The following is an 8,184-nucleotide window of genomic DNA, read 5'->3' on the forward strand; positions in this document are numbered from 1 at the left end:
ACCAACTTGGAAATCTTACATACTTAAGCTACTGGAGTACATACCAAGCTTACGTTACAAGGATTACATAGGTTCGTCAAGTAAGATGAGATTAGAAATCCACGAGGGGGAGACGAGAGTTCCACATGGAAGCATGAGAGAGTGCCACATGGCAGCAGTTGGATCAAGGGTGGTGGACCCCACATGCCACGTGACACCCTGTGATTAGAGGAAATGGGTGTGTTGGCCCATGAGGGCTTGCACATGTCACCACTTAAGGCCTAACATGTGTCACCACTTAGGGCTTGACACGTGTCACCCTCTTAGAAGGGATATATATATGTGTCTTATGACTTATTAAAGTTCCATACTTATCTAGAAAATTCAAGAACAAGAAAGAAGAGAAGAGAAGAAACTAGAGAGGGAAAGAGCCACAGTTTTGGAAGGAAACAAAAGGTGAGTTCTTCGATTTTGCTCCATGAATTAATTATCTAGGGTGTACCATTATGTTATGAAGGTGTTATTAATGAAAATGTATGGTTTGGAGCATCCCAAAACGTTAGCAAACAACCACAAAGTTTTAGGCGCGCTAAAAGAACATCTGAGGCAAGTTTTGATGAGTTTGACGAGTTTTGGGCAAGGTAAGGGATTTCATTTCAAATAGGAGTTTATGATGTTGTTATGAGGTATATTAAATATCTTAAATAAGATTGGAAGTGGAAAAATTACATAAGGATGCTTGACGTTAGAAACAACTAAATTGAAGTGGTTGTAGCTAAATCGAAGTCGAGTAGTGGGTTGTCGTTGTGGTGTTGCGGGTGCAGCTGGTTGGGTTGAGTGTTGCAGGGATTTAATGTGTTTTAAAAAGGGTTTGGGTTCTGCTGGTTGAAGACACACGACCCTCCATTTGGTATGGTTAAAGATTTTGTGAAATAAAGATTAAAAACTCTATTTTCGTATCGTAGTTTTGAGCTAGTTGTTTGGAGTTGTATTGTGTAATGTTGAGGTGGTTTACTTTTATATATTCTGCTGGCTGTTGTTGTTGATATGGTTGTTGCCACTGTGGCCGATTTGAAATCTCGGGAATATTGAAGTTACAGGGGAAATGCTGCCCAATTTTCTGTAGCATCGGAGCTAGTAACAAACTAGTCGAGGGTAATGGATAAGGAAATGACTCCTATTAGTACTTGGTTATAGAGTGAGATATTTTAAAGTGAAATGCTATTAATCTTAGTATTAATTTCATGTCAAATAGGTGAAGGAGGTGTCAAGGCAAGCCGTATTTCAATTAATCCCGAAAATGATATGTGAAGCTTTCTCTTGGCATGTCTTAGCCTTAAGTGATTGATATACGAAATGTGGGGATAATTGCATTCAAAAAACCCCAAGCATGACTCATAAGTCTTATTCACTTCTCGATGGTAGAATTGCTATACTAGTTGAGTTATTGCCTCTTAAGGCTTCTATATGATGTAGAGTAGTAAGTATGTGAAGTTATCTCCTTTCTCTTGGCATGTTTTGTCATAAGTACATAAAGCTACCCTTCTTTCCTCTTGATATGTCTTTGACATAAGTGTGGTGCTATGATGCTAAGGTAATGCAATAATAAGGTTATGATACTGAGCCTATGATAGTCCGGGTATGATATATGTAATGATGACTCCTTGAGGAAAAGTAGAGACTAGGTAAAGCTTATTCTTTCTCTTCCTTTGGCATGTCCTAATTGTAAGTAAAATGTGATACAAGCTCTAGGGTAACTCCACTCTTAAGTTCTAAATGTAATCCATATCTCTTATTCATTTCTTAATGTCAAACTCTTGTAGTAAGTTGAACTACTTTCCTTGAACTCCATAGGTTGAGAAGTACTGGATGTACAAGATCCTATTCCTAAGGACTATGTGACGACGTGTATCCCTGATTCTATGAACTATTAGTATTACTTTAGTACATGTCTAGGGTCCTCAAGATCCTAAGTGATATAGGCCTCAATGGCATTTAGAAGGCACTCAAGATGGCTACACTACTATTCTGGTCCTCAGACAATAGCTTAATCTTCTTACATTGTTGAGTCTCTGATAATGATTTAGATTGTATATGCTTACTCACTATTTTATTCGTGTATATTGTAATACATCTTTCACCGAGTCCCGGGTTGGCTATAATATAATTATTATCATATGGTATATGGATGGTGCCGATCGTTCCTCGATATTATTATATGATATATGGATTGGACCTAATATTCCTCGACATTATTATATAATATGTGGATCGGACCGAACGTTCCTTAACATTACTATATGATATCTGGATCAGAGCGAACTTTCCTCATTATTACTATATGTTACATTGATCTGAATGAACGTTCCTTGGCATTACTATATGATATGTAGATTGGGCTATCGTTCCTCGGCATTATTATACGATGTGCGGATCAGGTCGTACATTCCTCGGCATGCACCCACTATATACATAGATTGGGTTGTACGTTCCACAATGCTAATAATATATATGTGCTTATTATGACAAAATGATGTAGATGGTACACCGAGTCCCCTAATGGGCCAGGCATAGTATGTGATGGTAAGATGTATGACTTTCTTTTATATGATGTGAGTATGGTAAATAGTTAAATGTTATACTTTCCCCCTGCATCCGTACGCCAACTGTAATTTCCTTATGATATCTATGCTTTACATACTCAATATATATATCGTACTGACCCCCCTTTCTCGGGGGTGGGGTGGGTGGGGGGGCTGCGTTCATGTCCGCAGGTACAGATACACACCTTGGGGATACGTCAGCATAGGAGTTCCACTCACCAGTTTAGAAGCGCTCCATTGTGACGGAGTCTAGTTTTGGTATTAACCCTTGATGTATATATTTATTTGTTCACGGGTACGGCAGGGCCCCTGTCCCGCCTTATATTACTGTTCTTACTCTTAGAGGTCTGTGGACATGTATGTGGGTTGTGTATGCGTTGTTTATGAATGTATGTACTGTGGTACCTATGATAAGCCTCACTGGCTTATATGTTATCCTTTCTATTGATGCATTATAACTTAAACAAGGGACAAATTTACTTACAGATAGCAGGGATGTATGCGTGTGCCCAGTTCAGGCACCCGTCATAGCCTATGGGGTTGGGTCATGACAGAGATCAACTTAGCATGAAAATTACATGAACAAGGACTAGCAATCCAACATGAATACAATGATACATAAAAAAGCATAAACCATGAGATTTTCAATCTTAAGATAAATCATGACTTGAAAACCAACTTCATGAACATGCATGCATATGAATGGCATACAAAACTGAAAAATAGGAGTTTAATTGATTTTCTCAAGAACACTTAGTAGCTTAGGCTTGAGTGGAAGGAAAGAGATATGTATAACACTTTATCATATCCCCTTTTTCTTTCCATGTAGCACTTTCAACTTGTTGATTTCTCCATAACACCTTGACAGATACAACATCTTTATTCTTTAACCTCTTCACTTGCCGATCTAATATTTCCACCGGAGATTCCTCATAAGTCAAATTCTCTTCACCATCCATAATTTCCAATGGCATAATGGAATTTGGATCACCCAAAAAATATCTCATCTGGCACACATGAAATATCGGATGAATAATAGCCAAGTCAAATGGCTTGTTACACCCCATACTTTTGTACCTTGGAACACTTCTTAAGCTTCTTAATTTTATGGAAAGGCTCTTAAGTTTCTTAGAAGTCGTCATGTAAGTCGGATAATCTATAATACTATCAAACTACTCTAAGGAGGGGAGAATGAGATACCCCAATAATAGGGAAGATTGGAAATAGGGTTATAACAATCCAGAAAGAGTTGGAGGCCAAGTAATGGGTCATAGAACTCGACTTACTTTCATAAGCTACCAACTTAGATGTCTTACATACTTGAGCTACTTGAGTACGCATCGAGCTTTAGTAGCAAGGAATACATAGGCTCTTAAAATAAGACGATATTGCGAACCCACGGAAGAGATGGAAGGAGGTGTAGCACCTACTCGAAAGCAAGTAGGTGATGCACCTACTTAAGGTGGTCCCCATGCTTCCACGTGGCACCTTTGGATAGGATGCATGATTGAGGTGGCGCCCTAGGGGGCTTCCATGTGTCACCCCTATGGGGATTCCAGGGGTGTCACCTCTTAAGGAGGTGTATCTATGTACTACATGCTGTACATATATTATTTCAGCACTTAGAACAAAAGAAACAAAAACAGAACCCTAAGAGGTTAAGAGAGAGGGGCAACGGCTTTGGCCAAAGTGAAAGGTAAGCCCCAATTTTGTTCTATAAATTAATTATATAAGGTATTCCTAGACTAAATGGAGGTTTTAATGAAATAAATTAACTATTTGGGGAAGCAAGAAAGGGCTGCAAACAGCCACCAAAGCTCAGCCGTGTAAAGGAGTTTCCGAAGTTAATTTTCAGCAAGTTTGGGAAGCCATTTATTAAGGTATGGCTTGGTTATCTTCTCCCATGTTTTGGTAAAGGTTTGCACATTTTATGAGGGTATTAATAATTTAAAGTAAAGGTTTGTATCAGAACCAAGCGGACAACAAACAGCCATGATGTTTTAGCCGGTCTAGAAGAACTTCCGAGGCAAGTTTTGGCAAGCTTTGGCCAATTTCGGGTAAGGTAAGGGGTTTCCTTTAAATTTGGAGTTTATGGTGTGGTTATGGAGTGTATTAAATGTGTTATATGTGTCTTGAAGTATGAAAATTGCACAAGGATGCTTAACTTTAGAAACAAACTAAACTAAGTTCGTTATAGTTAAACCGAAGTCGAGTAGTGTGTTGTGGTTGTTGTGTTGTGCTTGCAGGTGGTTTGATTGTGTGTTTCAGGGATGTGAAGTTTTATAAAATAGTGGTAGGTTCTTCTGGTTTCAGCCACACGACCTTCCATTTTGTAGGGTTAAATGTTTTACGAAATATAGACTAAACACCCTATTTTGGTATCATAGTTTTAGGCGAGTTGGTTGGAGTTTGTGTTGTGTAATATTGAAGTGGTTTACTTGTATATATGCTGCTGATTGTTGTTTTTGGTTGGATTCTAAGGTTTAGAGATTAAAATTGGAGGTTTGTATAGGGAAAGTTATAGGGGAGATGCTGTCCGATTTCCATTAACTCTTTCACTAACTAAGGAACTAGTCGAGAAGGCGAACGAGGAGATGAGTTCTATGAATAATCGTATGTAACTTAATATGCTGGAAATTCGAGGTTTGTTAATGCTCGTATTGCTTTCATTTTAAATGGGTACAAGAGACGATGAGGAGAACGTGGTAAGAGTAATCTGTAAGAGGTAAGTAAAGCTAACGTTTCTTTCTCTTGGCATGTTTTGGCATAAGTATGTAAGGCTTATATTTTCTTTTGGCATGTCTTCGGCATAAGTGTATTAAGCTTATTCTATCTCTTTGCATGTTTTGGGAACAAATATGTAAAGCTAATCTTCCTTTTTTGCATGATTTTTATGAAGCAAGTACATGACTTTTATATGATTCCAAGGGAGTTTCTATTTGTAGAGCCGCTAGGATGGTGAACTTCTTCATTTTCCAAAAGATATTTTGTTATTCCTTAATATGTGTATATGATTCCCAAAAGTTCTATTTTGATATAACCCATAGTAACTTTTAAAAAGTACTTGATATGACTCTTGACTTGATTTTTGAATGATAGCTCATTTTAAGTACCCCCATCGAGTCTCAAATAGGATTTTAATTGCATCTAGTTTCTCACTACTCCACTCGTGGATGCCTTAATTCTTCTTTCACTAAGCCCGAGCTAGGATTTGTTATCATGCGTACTTCTCTACATTGTTCACCATTCCCCAACGTGAGGGGGCAGGTATGACCTATACATGGGATTTGTGGAGTTATGATGTGCCATGTACACATATGATATGATATGATATGATCTGTTATGGAGATATTCCCTACTCTGGAGTTATGATTTGCTATGGCGCCAGTGATGGGGCAGCAACCACGATTTGTTCACCGAGTCCCATAATGGGGCCGGATATGGCATATGTTTTCTGCATACATTATCTGTGGTTATGGAAAGCATTTTGGTATTCTGGGTAGTTTGCTCATTTTTGCACCTTCTATTTTGATAATGGCTTTACTTATTACAGTCTATGCTTTACATATTCAGTACATTTTCCGTACTGACCCCCTTTCTTCGGGGGGATGCATTACATGTCCGCAGGTACATACGCTCGGTTTGCTGATCCGCTTGCCTAGGACATCAACCCTGTTGGTTGGTAGTGCTCCTTTGTCCGGAGCCCTATTTTTGCACTAACTTTTCTATTGTATATTTATATATAATGATTAAGGGTACGATGGGGCCCTTTCCCATTATATGATTATGCTATCATTTTGTAGAGGTCTTTAGACTTGTGTTGTGTTCTATATAGGTGTTTTAGGCTTGTGTTCAATGATGGCCTTAACGGCCTCCGTGTGCTACATCTGTTTTCATGCGCCCTCTAGCGACCCCTTTTCGATTTCTACTTTTGTTTATTCTACTAACATGCTAAGTGGGGCTAAGGGTACGTATGGGTGCCCAACCTGAGAACCAATCATGGCCTACGGAGTTGGGTCATGATAGAAGTGGTATTAGAGCAGTTCATCCTTAGACTATCTACAGACCGTGTCTAGTAGAGTCTTGTTTATCGGTGTGTTGTGAACCACATCTATAAAGAGGAGGCTACAGGATATTTAGGATGTTACCTTTATTTCATATCTAAGATTATGCGATAGAGCCGAGTCATAGAGAATGAAATTCCTTATACTAACCTATGGTTTCAGTAGAAGGACAACATCGATATAAGAAGGTGACTGACCATATTGAAAGTTACAAAGTACGCAGGTAAGCAAAGGCATGAAAGATATATATCAGGTGAGGTATTGAAGTACGATTGACATGTAAAGTTAAAAATGGAAAGGAAAAGTAGACAGGGCAGGGTAATAGGTGCAGTTTGAGTTGGGCATATGAGGTAAGTCAATCATTTTTACTGTTGTTAATATTAGGTGCCTTGTGTGGCTGCGGTATGATACGATATGAATATATATGTTGTCCCTGTGAGGCATTGTGGCATTTTCTGCATGCAGGTGTTGAGATAGTAAGAAATACAAAGGAAACTCTACCCAAATTTTCCTAGAAATAAAAGGAGATACCAGGTTGTAGTATGGCTTGTCCATAATAAGAATCAGATTTGACTAAACTATGAGTAAGGCTAACCTTGAGAAATAAGTTAATGACTAAAGTGATGGTAATAGTAACGAGAAGGTCAATATGGGTATGGAAAAAGAATCTGGAAAAGACTGGTGAGACTAAGGGATGATTTAGAGATGACACCTAGATCTGGATAGAACGACATATTAAGGCACCGACTGAGTTGATATACCAAGATAAATGGTGATGAGCTAATTACTGATTGGGATGAATAGAATGTGGCTTTAAATGCACTACTACATTAAGGATATTACTCGAGTACCAGTGTTCAAGACTGGAGTTGGTACTATGTATTAAGGATTCTAAACACCTCATTATTGTATTAAGGTTTTGTACATGGGTAACCTAAAGTATAGGTGATGTAAAGGAAGATATGGAAATAGCGCAGTCTACTAAATAGGTTGGAAAGGAGTCATATGCATTTGGAAAGTTAGAAATAATCAGATAATGACCTGGGTACACCCTAAAGGGGGCAAGTGAACAAGAGAAGTACAAGCATAAGAGAAAATCAACTGACGCTATCATATGTAAATGGGAATGCTTAAACTTCAAACGAGATCCCATAAGGGATGGATGCAATCAAACTAGCACTAACGCACCGGATCTCATCAGAACTCCGAAGTTAAGCGTGCTTGGTCGAGAGTAGTACTAGGATGGGTGTCCCCATGGGAAGCAAAAGAGGAAATGAAACACAAGTATCCGTACCTATTCCTTACGTCTATAAGTAATCCTAACCTTTGAAATATTGACATTGATTGCTCGATGAAAGTATATGTTATGGCAACGGGATACAGGAACTCTCCATATAGTCGGTATAAGATCTGTAGGAAGGTTTCGGTTCACATTTGAGTACGAATGTTCTAAAGGAAGGAAGGATGTTACACCCCATACGTTCGTACCTTGGAACGCTTCTTAGGCTTCTTAAGTTTCTGGGAAGGCTCTTAATTTT

General features: G+C 38.6%; 1 pseudogene; it reads left to right on the forward strand.

The window, feature by feature from the left end:
- The first annotated feature begins 7,806 nt into the window (after positions 1-7,806).
- Positions 7,807-7,928, forward strand: LOC129897958 (5S ribosomal RNA; annotated as a pseudogene).
- Positions 7,929-8,184: the final 256 nt, after the last annotated feature.

This window comes from Solanum dulcamara, chromosome 7 (genome assembly GCF_947179165.1).
Source record: "Solanum dulcamara chromosome 7, daSolDulc1.2, whole genome shotgun sequence".
NCBI classification, from domain to species: Eukaryota; Viridiplantae; Streptophyta; class Magnoliopsida; order Solanales; family Solanaceae; genus Solanum; species Solanum dulcamara.